This window comes from Camelus ferus, chromosome 6 (genome assembly GCF_009834535.1).
Source record: "Camelus ferus isolate YT-003-E chromosome 6, BCGSAC_Cfer_1.0, whole genome shotgun sequence".
Classification (NCBI taxonomy): Eukaryota; Metazoa; Chordata; class Mammalia; order Artiodactyla; family Camelidae; genus Camelus; species Camelus ferus.
The window spans coordinates 69151699-69168038 of NC_045701.1; the positions used below are offsets into that span (position 1 = coordinate 69151699).

The window sequence follows — 16340 nt, forward strand, 5'->3', positions numbered from 1 at the left end:
ATATTGGTCTAACTGGCATAATTTGCCTAAAAGGAAACAATTTATAACTTATTAAGTTGTATCACGAGCTCAGAGTTCCACTTAGGCACTGAGCCAAACGAACGGTAACAAAGTACAGGTTTATCACCGACAGTGAAATAAATATGTCCGGTACTTAATTTACAGGGCTAGTAAAATTCATTTTAGAAGTTCATGGTTGGTTTTGTGAGAAAGTTATTTAACAAACAGATTCATGGAAAAGTAGAGAGAACAATGGGTTGGTTTGCTTTTTATTTTTCTTCAGTTTATTTTTATTGAGTTATAATCAGTTTACAATGTTGTGTCAATTTCTGGTATACAGCACAATTTTTCAGTCATACATGAATATACATATATTAATTTTCATATTCTTTTTCACCATGAGCCACTACAAGATCTTGTATGTATTTCCCTGTGCTATACAGTATAAAGGTTTGTTTGTGGGTTTCTTTTTTAACATTTTTTATTGAGTAATAGTCATTTTACAATGTTGTATCAAATTCCAGTGTAGAGTACAATTTTTCAGTTATACATGAACATACATATATTCATTGTCACATTTTTATTTTGCTGTGAGCTAGCACAAGATCTTGTATATATTTCCCTGTGCTATACAATACAATCTTGTTTATCTATTCTACATTTTAAAATCCCAGTCTGTCCCTTCCCACCCCCTGCCCCTTTGGCAACCACAAATTTGTATTCTTTGTCTATGAGACTGTTTCTGTGTTGTATTTACGTTCTTTTATTTATTTATTTATTTTAGATTTCACATATGAGTGATCTCATAAGGTATTTTTCTTTCTCTTTCTGGCTTACTTCACTTAGAATGACATTCTCCAGGAACATCCATGTTGCTGCAAATGGCATTGTTGCTGGTGTTTGTGGCTGAATAGCATTCCACTGTATAAATATACCACATCTTCTTTATCCAGTCATCTGTTGATGGACATTTAGGCTGTTTCCATGTCTTGGCTATTGTAAATATTGCTTTCATGAACACTGAGGTGCAGGTGTCATTTTGAAGTAGGGTTCCTTCTGGATATATGCCCAGGAGCGGGATTCCTGGGTCATATGGTAAGTCTATTCCTAGTCTTTTGAGGAATCTCCATACTGTTTTTCACAGTGGCTTTCCTTGCTCCCCTCTCCCACTCTTAATGATTTAGATGTCTTATTTTACAATTTTGTGTTTATTCTATTTGTAATTCATGGTAGTTATCACCTTTCCAGTTATGAGTTTCTCATTTCTGTAGCATACTGCTTCTTTTCTATTTAGAGCAGACCTGTCTATATTTCTTTTAGCATGGGTTTAATATTGCTAAACTCTTGTAGTTTTTAATTGTCTGTGAAGTTCTTTATCTCTCCTTCTATTCTAAAGGATAGCCTTGCTGGATAGAGTATCCTAGGCTGCATCTTTTTTTCATTCAGGACTTTGAATATATCTTGCCACTCCCTCCTGGCCTGTAGTGTTTGTATAGAGAAATCAGCTGAGAGCCTTATGGGGGTTCCCTTGTAACTCACTTTTTGTTTTTCTCTTGCTGCCTTTAGGATCATTTCTTTATCCTTGACTCTGGCCATCTTGATTATGATATGTCTTGGTGTGGGTCCATTTGGGTTCTTCCCGTTTGGGACCCTCTGAGTCTCTTGTACTTCGATATCTGATTCCTTCTTTAAGTTTGGGAAGTTTTCAGTCATGATTTCTTCAAATACCTTTTCAATCCCCATTGTTCTTTCTTCCCCTTCTGGAACCCCTATTATGAGAAGATTGGCACGCTTTATATTATCCCATAGATCCCTTACATTGTTTTTCTTGTTTTTTATTTGTTTTTCTCTCAGCTGTTCTGCTTGGGTGCTTTCTGTTGTCCTGTCTTCTAAGTCACTTATTTGTTCCTCTACATTATCTAGCCTGCTTTGTACAGCCTTTAGGTCAGCTCTCATCTCAGCAAATGAGATTACTAATTCTACTTGGTTCTTCTTTATAGCTTCTATTTCATTTTTGACATATTTTATATCTCTAAACACTATTTCTTTTAGTTTCTTCAGTACTTTGATCACTCCTTTTTTGAAATCTTGATCTAGTAGGCTATTGACGTCTATTTCCTTGACCGTTCTTTCAGGGGATTTCTCTTACTCTTTTAATTGGGAGTGGTTCCTCTGCTTCTTCATATTGCTCATATCTCTCTGGCACTGGTGGGCGGGCGGGTCACTCCCCTTCCCGATGTCGCAGTCAGATGCTGCATTCGGTCGAGGCAGGTGGGTGGATCGCGCCCCCTCCCAGCACGGCAGTCAGGTGCTGTGTTCCTGCCAGGAAGGCAGGTGGCCGCCCGCCCTCTCCCAGCGCCGGTTGCTCCGCTGCTCTGCGCAGCTGCCTGCTCCACCTTGGGTTGGCACTCTGTAGGCGGGCTCAGGGAAGACCGCGGAACAGCTCCACCCCTGCTCTGTGCCAAATCTCAGCTCCTTGTTTGTCTTGGCTGTGCGAGTTCTCTGAGGTGCCAGGGCAGAAAGCTCCTATCTGCCTTGGGCTGTAAACAAGTCTCAGTCCTGCCTAGGAGGTTGCAGAGCCTCTGGGTGCAGATTCAGGTCTCAGTCCTGCCCTCGCCTGGGCGGAGCACAGCAGGAGATGGCGGCTGTGGCTGTGCCCTGCCTCTCTTCTCGTGAGAAGCACCAGTAATGGTGGCACGGGGTCTGAGGAGACAAAGGCTACGGCGCCCCTCCCCCCAGGGCACACCAGCCATGTTGCTTTGCTTTTTTCGCAATTTATGGGGGACTGAGGTTGTTCTGCTCCATATCCCCTCCCAGCCACGGTGCGCAGCACCCTGCAGTCCCCTGGGGCTGCCTCAGTGCAGCTGCCTCAGTCCTCCGCCCGGCTTGGGCTGTCTGTCCCGGCCCCCAGATGCCACCTCGTGTCTCGGGCTGGGTGTTGCGGGGACCCTTTGTGCCTATTTAATTTAGTTCTGTCGGTCAAGGGGTGCTCAGGGCAGATCTGAGCCTTGGAGGCTCCCCCTCTGTCCCATTGGCCTCTCCGTTGGAGGGGGGAGACCCAGCGAATGAGCGCCAGTCCTCCTTTGCTGCTCCTTCCCCGCGGGACCGATCCCACACTGTTTTGCTTTTTCTTCTTTCTTTTTTCCTTTTCTCCTACCAGATTTTTGGCGTCTTTGTCTTTCAAAGAGGGCGATGTTCTGTCAGATTTCTGCAGGTGCTCTGGTTGGCTGAGTGGGTCCGTAGATGTGAGTTTTGGTGTATTTGTGGGAGAGGGTGATCTACGAGCGTCCTTCTACTCCACCATCTTGCTTCTCTGGTTTGCTTGTTTTTTTAAACCTACTTTCTCAAAGGAAATATTCATTCAGCTCCTGTATAATCCTAGGTGTCAGTAAATTTGAAATTTGTTTATATTTCACTTCAACTTTCTTTATTACTAGGCTTCATGTTAGGGTATCCTGAATAGCGTATTGCCTTATTTCAGAAAACCCTGCCATCTATGGCACTTCCAAAGAAAAAATTTTAATAGCTAAAACTAAAAATTATTTTATCAGCTGTCAGACCAAAGGTTTAAACAATAACAACAAACTGAGTCTGGACTGCCCTGAAGATTAATATTTGAGAAGAGAACACTGTCACAGTTTGAATGTGAAAGCTCTCTCTAGCCACATACTCCTCAGCCCTGATTACCATTTAGACCACATATTCTTGACCAGGGCATCATGTACCCTGGTCTTCAGGTTTAGCAATGCCCTAAGATTATGTACAAATCTGAATACACATGTGTCTGTACACTTTCTGAAGCCAGATTCTTCAACTTTCATTGAAATCTCAAAGGATTCTGTAACTACCAAAAAGTGAAGAATCACTAATTTAAACAGTATTCCACGATCCTTATCTATTATCTGGCTTTGATTTTAGGTTTCTGCCGTACTAATTTTCATCTTCCCACTCATTTTGCCCACAAAATTCCTTCTTTTGTTTGAATACATGGCTTCTTTATTCACTCCTTAAAGATAATAACAGAAAACCAAAGCTTCATAAAATGAGGAAAGACCCTATCTACTTAAAATTGTAGTCAAAGGTGGTTTCAAAAGCTGAACCTCTATGTATTTAAGAAACATTAAAAAAAAAAAAGCTATCTCTTCTGAGAGTTTTTCTTTCAGTTACACAAACAATTTTATCTTTTAGTTTATCACTGCCTTTCACTGAGAAAACAACTGGTTAACCGAATTTGCAATTCAGCTATACTTACCTTTATCTTTTAAAAGGCATGTTAAGACTTAACAGATAAAAATACATATGACCATTACCCCTAATCCCACAACACACATATACAGAGACTGATTTCACTAAGATGATCTTCTTTCAAGATTAAACCTTTACTTATAGAACAAAATGGTTTTGCTCTAATATAGCAAGGACTGATTTAGCAAGGAACATCTTGATGAAAAAGGCCAGAATTGCTGAGAACGCTAGCCTACTTTTTAACTGACTTTCCTCCTCTAAGCATCTGTCAAGTGTGGGATGAGAAAAAGGTGCTGGAATCTAGAGAGGCAGACTAGAATTAAAATATATTTGGTTCCCAGAATTTAAAAGAGAGACAGAAATGCCACTGGAAAAATTATAGAAATAAGAAGGTTAAAAACAGCTCTCCCTTTTACTGACAAATAACTTCACAAATTATCTATCCACATCATCTCTTCAATTCTTCAACCCTCTGTGATCTGACTCCTTTTCCTTCATAATCCTCTCCCTTTATTTAAGCCACCACCAAAAGTCTTGTAAATATATCTTAAATCCGTCCACCGCTCTTCATCTCTACCATGAGGACCATGGTCCAAGACAGTTTTGTCTCTTTCCTGGACTAGTATAAGCCATCAACTAATGTTTATTTCTATATCCTCTACTGTCTCCCTCTGATCAACTGTGTACAAAGTAGCCAGAAAAATCTTTAAAAACGCACCACGGCACTGAGTAATAGTTCATGGCTTCCCAATGCATCTTCAAATTAAATCCAAACTCTCAGCATTCAGAGAAATCAGTACGGCATAACAATTCACACTGCTCAAGAAGTGCCTGGAACAGTGCCCAGCACTTCACAGAAGCACAGCCGATGTTAGCATATTGAAGTAAGCCCCGTCTCCCTCTCTTACCTTGAGGTGGTGCTCTCCTCAACTATTAAACTTTCAGTTAACTGCAAGCTATTTCCCACTTTGGGCCTTCTATTTCCCTCTGTCTGAAATGTTTTTCTTCCAGACCCTTCAAGAACTTCTGTCTCCCACTCATTCTTCAAGTCTGAATCTAAATGCCACCTCACTGATGAGGTCTTCTTTTCCTCTCTTTCTAAATACCACCCTCTATAATTCTTCACTGTTACTACTCTTTTCATTTCCTTCACAGTGCTTTGTATTTATTACTTTTTTTGTTTCACTGGTTAAACTCTTTCTTGAACATCATCAGATGACTAAACATCCATCTAATAAATTCTCTAACTTGCTTAATGTAGGAAGCAATGGGATCTGTTCTTCATAAATCCAAAATAATCTTAACTAATATAAGTATTAATCTCCTCTCACTAAGAAGCTAAAAACCTGGTTACTAATATAAATGTGTCACAGCCTGTGCTATGATTCATTATATCTACACACTTCCCTTAATTGTTAATTAAATACAAACCCTGTGTCCAACAAAGTATTGTGCTGGGTGCTGGAAGAAGAGGAGGCAGGATAAGAAAATAAGGGTTATTTTCTCCCTTAAGGTCCTGAATGATACAAGCATAGGATAAGAGAGACAAGAAGAGGGCATTTCAAGTAGAGGATGGGGTAAGATGTAGAGTCATAGTAAAAATGCTGTCAAAATTAATTGTTAATTAATAATTATCCATTAATTGTGAAATGTCATCAATGTTAAGATGCACCCCAATATGAGAGATACATCCCAGTTTCAGGTACGTTAAAGAGTGAAGAAAAAGGAAGAGAAGAAAGAAAAAGAGCAGAAAAAGAAGGGGGAGGAGGAGAAAAACAAAAAAATTACCATTAAATGATTAATACAAAATCAGCCGTTTGAGACTTCCTCAACATCTCAAGGATATGGAATACTGGGTATTTAACTAAAGTCTGTTATCAGAAAGGGGAGAAAAAGCCACTGAAGAGTGGTCCTAGAGCAACCTTTTCTTTCTTACTGTTTCCATTTGCCTTATTTTTAGCTTCTCTGTATCACCTTGTGTATCTCTTGTATATAGTACACAGTTGAGTTTTGCTTTGTAATACAAATTGAAAATCTTGGTTTTTTTAAAGGTGAGTTAAATATAACAGCAAAATAAATCTCTTAAAACCCACACATTTCAAAAGTCTTAACTGACTTGCAGATCCTGGGTCATCGCTTAAAAGAGGCAAGTATATTTTAAAATCCTAATAGCAAATTAAAAATATTAACCTCTTATAGTTAATAATAATGAAAATACTCAATTTCAAACCTCATGAGCCACTTATAAATGTACAGCTTTAAATATTTATATTAGAAAATAAGGTTAAATATTGGTGATTTAAGCACCCATCTGAAGGAATCAGAAAAAGAAAAAAAAAAACAACCCAAAGAAATTGGAATAAAATACCACTAAATTATTCATCCAATTTTCTCACTGAAAACAACTAAAAGTGATGGATAAAATTTTATTTAAAAAAAAAAATACTAAAGCATTGAAGCGCTTACAAGATGGTAAAGGAATAACCAGACCAAAATCTATGAGAAAGCAGACTCAAAGAGATAAGTGGCATAACAGAACTGCTTTTGTCCTGTAGATATCTAACTCACAATGTTGAGCTTCAGTTCTGATGATCTTCTGGCAAAGAACCGAAGCTGGGGGTGGGGGGAAGGGTATAGCTCAAGTGGTAGAGAGCATGCTTAGCATGCATGAGTCCTGGGTTCAGTCCCCAGTACCTCCTCTAAAAATAAATAAATAAATGAGCAAGTAGACCTAATTACCTCCCCTCCATCCCCCCAAATTAAACAACAACAACAACAACAAAAATACAGAAGTCAAAGTTCAAGACCCACTCAACATGGAAAATCTAATAGAAGACCCTTTCTTCATAAAGCTGGGACCCCCTGAAAGTTTCATCCACAGAAAACAAATGAACGGGAAGTAAACCCAGTCCAACCATTCCCAAAGAAATTTGGCTTCCTATTACAGAAGAGAACAAGGATTCCTAAGAGACTATAAAGACAAGCAAGCCCACGCACATAACTGCAACCCAAATTCACTTCATTTTGGTGGTGCAAAACCTCAAGGGATGAATTTAGTCACTAAACTGTAGTATCTTGAGGCATCTGGGGGAAAAAAGGTAAATCCTCTTGAAGCAATGCATTTCCTTCTTAGGCCTCAAAGAATACTCCCATCTTTTTCCCAGGGAAAATAAGCAGTTCACAGTCAAAATCTCACACAGGATAAATAAAAAGAAATCTATACCTAGGCACAACATACAAAACTTCAGAAAATCAAAAACAGAGGTCAAAAGCAGCCAGAGAAGAGGTTAAAAAAAAAAAAAAAAAGACAGATTCACTTACATGAACAACTATTTGGCAGCTGATTTATCAATAGCAACAATGGAAACCAGAAGAGAATGGAATTAATTCTTCCAATGGCTACAAAAATAACTGCCACCCCATTACTTTATACCTAATAATATACCTATCAAGAAGGAGGGTGATAAAGATACTTTCAGACAAAAACACCAAAAAATGAGAGTTTACTACAGAAAACCTCATTAAAGAGAATTCTGAAGGAAAAAATTTTTCAGAAATAAAGAATGTAATCCAGATGGGAAAATCTAAAATCCTTAGAGGAATCAAGAGCACATCAAGTTGGGAAGGATGTCAAATTTCAGAGGCTCATTTTCACCATTTTCTGCCTCATAGACTAAAGTGTAGAAAAGTCAGTTGATAGGAAGAGAGAAAGAAATAGACCCACAAAGGAAAAAAGAAGTAAGGTCCTAGTAGCATTATAAGCCTTGGTTCCAGTTGTTCTTAAGACCTAATGAAATCCTGTCCTTGGAAACTGGGAGATACCCCACTGTCCTTATTTTAGATTCTGCATTTCCTTTAACAAATGAAGAAAGGAGAAAGGCCAGAAATTAATGAAACAGAAAACATACAAGAGAGAAAATCAAAATCAAGCACTGCTTTTTTGATAAGACTAAGAAAATACATAAAACCTCTAGCAAGACCGATGAAGGAAAAAAAGGATGGCACAAAAAAAATTAGGAATAAAAAAGAGAGATAAATACTCAGACAACAGAAATTTCAAAGATAAAAAATTAAACAACTTTATGCCAAATTTTTTTTTAAAACTCAGACAAAATGGATGGATTCCTAAAAAAAGAAAAAACTTTCTAAAAACTGACTTAACTAAAAACAGAAATCCTAGATAAAACCATTTAGAAAATGGAATATATATCTCCCTTACAAAATACTAAGCTCACACCTCTCTCCCCAAAAAACTAAGACCAGGTAGTCAAACAGAAGTTCAACCAAACTTTCAAAAAATAGATCATTCCAGTCTTATATAAATACTTCTGGGGTGGTGGGGAGGCAGAGTGGCGGTGTTAGCTCCCAACTCATTCTTTGAGGTTGGCATAATCTGGATACCAAAATCAAATAAAGACAATACTATAAGAAATAAAAATTATGGGCCTTTCATCTGTGAACACAGATGCAAAAATCCTAAATGAAATACTAATAAATTAAATCCAACTATATATTTTTAAAAAAAGACCATCATGATTAAGTTAGGTTCATCTCAGCAACACAACAGTAATTCAACATTAGAAAACCTATAAATGCCATTCACCACATTAACAGAATAAGAGGGACAAACATGATCATCTCACCAATGTAGGAAAATCATCTGATAAAATTCAATATTCATTCTTCACACACATACAAAATCTTAGCCAAACAGCAACAGGAATGTCTTTAACCTATAGAATATCTATGAAAAATCTATAGCAAACATTATACTTAATGGCAAAACATAAGGAGCACTTCCTTTTAAAAATTAAATGCAATACAAGAACACCCACTATTAACACTTGTACTTATACTCAAGTCCTAACTAGCATGAGGCAACAAAAAGGAAGAGTGTAAGCACTGGAAAGGAAGACACAATTGCAATCATCATACTTCAATAAAATAGTTTAGTAAGGTGGCTGAACATAGATCTCTATACCGAAAAAGCTTATATCAGCAAACAGAAAATGGAAAAAGAGAGGAAAAACTTACTATTTACAATAGTAACAAGAAATATGGTATCTAATAATTAAATTTAAAAGAAGATTTGAGAGATTTTATAGAGAAAGACACATTTTAATATATCTAAATAACCAGAAAGAGATACCATGTCCAAGGATAGGAAGGCTCAATATCATAAAATAAAAAGAATAAATTAAATTCAAGTGTAGATTAAAAGCTACTGAGATTCTGGGCTCATATACAAAGCAAGCCCCTCTTTTTAACAACAGCTCTTGAATTTTTACGTAACTTGACTCAAATTACTCCCTTTTATGAATATTTTTGCAACTGGCATAAACTTATTAGGCACTAATTACAGGTATTTAACTAAATTACAGCAAAAGTTGATATGGTACTTCAGAACTCTGACAGCTGTAATAGACAAGTATGAGTGAAGAGCACATAAAAGAATGTGCTGTGGTCCCACTGGTTCAAAAGTCAATTAGTGTGCACATTCTCCAAAATGTAAATTCTAATAGCCACTCCTGCAAATGATGAAATGTTGCCAACATTTTACATAAAACATCAAGTCTTTCTTTCTTAATAATTATCTGTAAACACTGCCAAAACACCATCTCCTTAAAAGCCATCTAAAAACGTGAACATTTACTCAATACAAATTCCACTTATAAGTGGAAAACAGACAAAACACATTCATAATACAAAGACCATACTGGGCTCAAAGGGTATCTCTGGTGGGCCTATGTGTGGTTCTCATACATACAATATCCTTGTACATATAAGACCTATAAACACTGCCTAGTCTGCTTTACAATAGATCTGGACTTGATCAAATGTATGATTTTCTCTAGGTCAAACTTATTTAAATTTAATTTTGGTTTATGTGAGTTTTGTGATGTATTGCTGCTTAAACTTTGCTTTATCCAAATTTCCTAATAGATAATTAGAAATAATGATCATCTGTTTTACTGGTTGCTAGGAGATGATAATACCAACAGTTAACATTTATTGAATTCTTACTGTGTGCTACGCACTGTTACAAGTGCTTTGTACATGTTAAATCATTTAATCTTCACAACAACCCAATAGGTGGATGGATAATATTACTATCACCATTTTACAGATAGGAAAACTGAGGTACAGAAAAGTTAAGTAACTTTCCCAATGTCACACAAGTGGAAAAGCTTACAGATTTATACCCAGGTAGCTGTCTCCAGAGCCCAGACCCTCAATTACTATGTTATACTTCTTTTCACAATATTTAAAAGATGCAATAAAATTATTATGGATGAAAAAACTCACCATTAAAAAAATTATCAGTTAAAATTAAACAACAGCTAAGCAATATTAGTATCAATACAACTTATCATAGGTTGATACTTCACAGCTATTTCAAAGTTCCAAGGCCATGATTAAGAGTTCTGAAGTTGGACAGACCTGGCTCTGAATCTTGGCTGTGCACTTTACAAGCTGTGTGACTTTGGACAAGTTTCGTAACTTCACCAAGCCTCAGTTTCCTCATCTGTAAAATGAGAATAATAAACATCTCACAAAATTGTTGTTAATAACATAATTATTGCTACATTACATTGATATGGTAAATCCAAATAAAATACAGGTACACAAAAGAAAAGAGAAGGTTCACAACTTCCCCCAGAAAACAGGACTCCATTGTAATGATATAACAAAGATGACCACTCCAGGTATTCATAGCAACTATAAGATCCACACATTAATGCAGAATCACAATCTCCTCTAATTCATAATATAAAATTTCCCTGGATAAAAGTCAAATGCCTAGAGGTAAATTATTGGATCTTTGAAATATGAAATATATATACACAGAGAAAGAGACAAACAGTAAGACATGTTTGTTGACAACTTCTCCCACGAATTCCATTTCATACATATCCTTTCTAAAATGAACAGTATTCAAGGGGCCCAAGACAGGAAGAGTTGTGTCAAGAAGGAATGATTCCTGGTACTGGTAGGAAGGAATTTTTATACGAGAAAAACAGAAATAGACGTCATCAAAGAAGAGTAGAGCCATCATTACAACTAAAAAGAATGACTGTGTCCATTTATATCTGGCATTTTACTAGTTAAAACAAGTTAAACTGTCACTACTGCTCTCTTTAGAATCTCAATAGAACAATTTTAAAATAATCAGATTTCTATCAATGCCTGCATTTACCAATAATGTATCTGAGATAAGGTTAGGTGTTTCTTTGAAGGAAGCAATACAATATAATAATCTTTTTAAAAAAGGAAAATTCTATAGGATAATTTTTCTCAAACAGCTCAATACTATCATTAAGTTTTTATGAATTTTACCAGTCTAACAAATATTAATTATTAAAATGACATATTACATAAAAATAATTATTAAAATGACTATGTTCACTGTAGCTCAAAAATTTAATAAAGAACTTCCACCCCCATCCCCCAAATATCCCCTTTCAACAAATAATTGCAAAAATGGCCTTCAAATTTTCTTTATAAATTTGTAAAACTATCTGTCTAGAACAAAGGCAATCTAATTTTTACAAAGCATCTTTTAAAAGAAAACTTACTAAGTTATATAGGAAATGTTCAAGAAATTCTTAAACTACCTATTTTAAAAATGTTTAAAGAAATGAACATAGGACATGAGGTGCTTGAGGTCACTAGGCCATGACAGAAATCCAAACAAAAAAATCAGGTCTTTCTGCTCTGTATCTTAACAATTTGGAGTCTTTCTACTTGATCAGTATTTCTTTCACTACTTTACTTGCTTTAAATGATGAGAATAATTTTTTGTCCTTTTAAATAAATTCTGTAAATAATTAATAAGGATAAGTTGGTTCAATCACAATTCAAATACATGAAAAGATTTTAATTAAGGAATTTTAAGGTAATTTTTTAATGTAATATGGAGAAAATTTGCTATTTGCCACTAATTATTTTACATTTTATCCCATTTGCTTTGTCATTCTCTCTTTTTCACATTTTTCTGAACCACATGAGAGTTGCAAACACTGTAGCACTTCAGACTCAAAATTTCCATATATTTTCCTAAGAACATGGACATGCGCTTAAGCTATAATATAGCTAACCAAATCAATCAGCACTGTGTCAATGTTAAAATTTCTATTATATAATTACAGTCCATATGTCTAGTATATAATTACAGTTTAGATGTCTTTAACTGCCTTAAAAATGTCCTTTAAAGCTACTGATTTCCCAAGTTCAGGATCACGCACTGCATTTAGAGGTAATGTCTCTTTAGAATCCTATCATCTGGAACAGTTCCTCAGTCTTAAGTCTTTTAAGATTGAGTTCATTTCTAAGATTGATATTTAAAAGAATACAAACCAGTTACTTTGTAGAATGTTCCTCAACTGATGTTTAATCTGATGGTCTCTCATGTTTAAATTCAGGCTATCCATTTTTGGTAGGAGTATCACAAAGTAATGCTGGGTCTTTCTCACTGCATCATATCAGAAGCTCCAAGAGGCTAGTGGGTTCTATACCAGCGATGCTAACTTTGATCACTTGACTGAGGAGTATCTGCCAAGTCTCTTAACTGTAACGTTACTCTTTTCCTCTTTGTAATAAGTAAATATTTTGCTAGAAACTATCTTGAGACTATGTAAATATCATATTCTTCATCAAACTTTTCCCCCAGTAGTTTTGGTACCTGCAGATGATTCTTGTGTGAAAGGACTATTTTAATTGTTCCAAAATGGTCATTTTTCAACTCCAACAGTTCTACATTTTATTTGTCATTTTAATGAAGAACTTTCCCTTCTCCCCAACTCAGTAATTTATTCATTCACTTATATTTGTATGGTTCTTACTTTCCCAATGGATTATAATCTATAACTATCATTATTCATCTGGTCAGTGGATGCTTCTTTGAACTGGTTCTTTTTCCTTTTGACATGTTCCCATCATTCTTCAACAACCTTCTTACTTTCTGAAACAATAGTATTTTCCTAGCTCCCCTTGTACTTTCCCTGATCCAGTTCTTCCTAGGATCAGCCGTTTCTCAAGGAGTTCTGATTTCCTTTAAGTGAGGAATGTTTAGAAACCAACACACAGGAGTTAGGTGTGTTCACTATAACTGTTTCTAGGCCTCTCAGCAAACAAAGATGGAATATACATACATACACACATATATGCATAGGCATGCACATAACATATGTATACATATAGATATACAGTCTCTAAGAGAATAGTGTATACATGCGTACAAGTATTTTTTTCTATCTTTATATAAATAAATGTTAAAAAAAAAACACGAGTTCATAACCTCTAATTCAAATCCAATGTCGCAGGGTTCATTTGAGTCTTTTCTTCCATATATACGAAACTCCCTTCTCCAACAATGAAAAATCTAGCTCCCATTATCCCCAATATACTTATTCATTTGTTCAATCCTAAAATAGACAGAAAATAGTTTCAAAACTGCCAATTCATACCATTACAAAAGACAGCCTACAAACTAAGATTTGTTATTTGTTTACAGTTCTTTTCATCTTGAATTTGAAAGTATACTATGCTCAAAAGTTACTGGGGTTATTTATCTTTCCCCCTTAAGTGTGTTTGTTATTTATTTGAAACACTAGTTAGGTTCATTTGTTTCTTTTTGTATTTTAAGGTTTTATCTCATCTTTATTGATTTTGTTGGCTGACTTTGTTTTGTTCTGTTTAGCATCTAAAACATTGGCAGGACAATGTTCTCTGACATTCTGAGTTGATGGCATATGCAATGCTACCAGCAGTTCTCTGTCTACCAGTGGTTGTAAAAGAGCTTCACAGTTTAGGAAGAATACGTCCCATAAGAAATGAGCCTTTCTGTAGCCCTCAACATGTATCTATCATCACCCCACTGAAGCCCAGTTGTTTTCTGGGAATTACTGTTTCTAGTTATAGAAAGAAGGATAAAATGAAATGGGTAAACCCTACTCCAGCAACCTCATAGATCATTACTTGTAAGATAAGTTTTCAAACTATGCTACTTAGACACCGCAAGGTGGAAGAGGGCAGGACCCAGCAGGGAGAACTTCAGGTCCCTGCCCTGACTTCAATTAAAGCCACAAGGCTCTCCATGAAAGACATGGAAGAAACTTAAAAGACATTACTAAATAAAAGAAGTCAGTCAGAAAAGGCTACAAACTGCACGATTCCAACCAAATGACATTCTGGAAAAGGCACAGCTACAGAAAGAATTAAAAAAAAAAAAACCAAAACCATGGTTTCCAGGGGTTTGGAGAGAGGGAGGGAGGGAGGAATGAATAGATGGAGCACAAGGGATTCTTAGAGCAATGAAATTACTCTGTATAATACTATAGTGGTGGCTACATGTGAATTATGCATTTGTCAAAACCCATAGAATGTACAACATCAAGAGTGAACCCTAATGTTAACTATGGACTTTGGTTGATAATAATGTGTCCATGTTGGTTCATAAATTATACCAAATATACCATATTGATGAGGTATGTTGAGGGTAGGGGCATATATATGTGTGGGTGGGGAGGGCTATGGGTGAACCCTGTATTTTCTGCTCAATTCTGCTGTGAACCTGAAATTGCTCTTAAAAAAAAAAGTCTATTAAAAAATTAAAAATAGAATTAAAAAAAAAAGCCACAAGGCTCTTATTGGTATAATATATTGGACATCAGCTTGAGATTTTGTTCATCCAACTCATTCAGCAAATATCTACTGAGTGCTTATTTTGTTCCAGGCACTGTTCTAGGCACTTTAGTGAAAAAAGTCTTCATGGGACTTACAGTTCTAGTTGTGGGAGAGACAAACTTTAAACCCAAGTAAATTGTATAGTTAGTCAAAACTTGAAGGAAAAAATTTAACAAGATAAAGGGGTTCAAAAGTATAAGGGAGAAGGAACATAGTTTGCAGTATTAGTGTGTTCGGTTTAGATCTCACTGAGAAAGGCAAGCTTCCTTTTACATAAATTTTTTTTTTTTAAGTTTGAAAGTCACTAGGCAAGAAGAAGAGCAGCCCAAGTTTCCATAGCTGGTGCTAACCCATGTCTACAGATCCAAGGACAGACCATCAGAAAAAAGTCATGAGATGTTTTCCTTCCTTCTTTCACTGAATCTTAGCCAAAATCTACAAATATTTAGGTTGGTTTTTCTCAATCCAGATCCTCTACTTTGTAAGTATTAAATATTTCTCTTAGATTCTGGCAAAGGGCTTTCCATCAACCTCAAACTCAGAAATATTAAATTTTTATTTTTCTTCAAACTACTTTAATAAGAAATTGGTAGCGGCAATATCAGGCTATTAATCACTCTTTTAGACCTTTAAACTACATTAATTTTTATCCTATCCAAATCACACTATCATTCCCCTAAGTTTGCAATCAGTAAAAGACTAAGACATCTAATCTTTCTCAGTTGTGCTAAATTGTATCACTCAAATCCTGAACAGCTGAGTTTGTCTGAACCTAAGTGCAGAACTTTATAATAATCACAGGTAGTAGTCAATCAGCCCTTACTATGTGCCAACTATTATTTTAAGCGACTTACGTATATCACTTCTTTTATACTTCATAACAACCCTGTGTGATCAGTACTATCAGTACCTCCCTTTAACAGATGAAGAAATGAAGACATGGAGCAGTTAAATAACCTGCTCAAGGTTACAAAGCTTCTAAGTGAGAGAGCTGGGATTAAAAAAGGTAGTTTGTGCCATTAACTGTGCATATTAAACTGATTCTCAAAAAAATATTTATTTACATAATTAATGTATTTTAAATCCTATCTTGCTAGATTTAACCAATTTAGCCTATAGAGGGAAAAAAAATCTGACTTCAATGCTGTCATCCAATATACAATGCCATTCTTCAAAGCTTTAACTGAATATTTGATCAGCATGCCATGAAGGGGTCCAACGAAGCTATAAATAAAAATGTGAGCAGGAATATTAGAAAATCAAATCCAACAATGTATAAAAAGAATTATACACCACAACCAAGTGGGATTTATCTCAGGTAAGCAAGGCTGATTCAACACTCATAAATCATTTAATGCAGTCCATCACATTAACAGGTTAAAAAGAAAAATCACATGATAATAGCAAGA

At 35.8% G+C, this 16340-nt stretch overlaps 1 protein-coding gene across 9 annotated transcripts in view; it reads right to left on the reverse strand.

The window, feature by feature from the left end:
* Positions 1 to 16340, reverse strand: part of NUMB (NUMB endocytic adaptor protein) — a 157450-nt gene that overhangs the window by 68013 nt on the left and 73097 nt on the right. For 2 of the 9 annotated variants that reach the window (XM_032482323.1, XM_032482324.1), the window contains exon 3: positions 10687 to 10771. The exons of the other annotated variants lie outside the window; for them this stretch is intronic. The gene's annotated coding sequence lies outside the window, so the exon portion shown is untranslated. The remainder of the gene's footprint in view (positions 1 to 10686; positions 10772 to 16340) is intronic. 9 annotated transcript variants of the gene reach the window in all.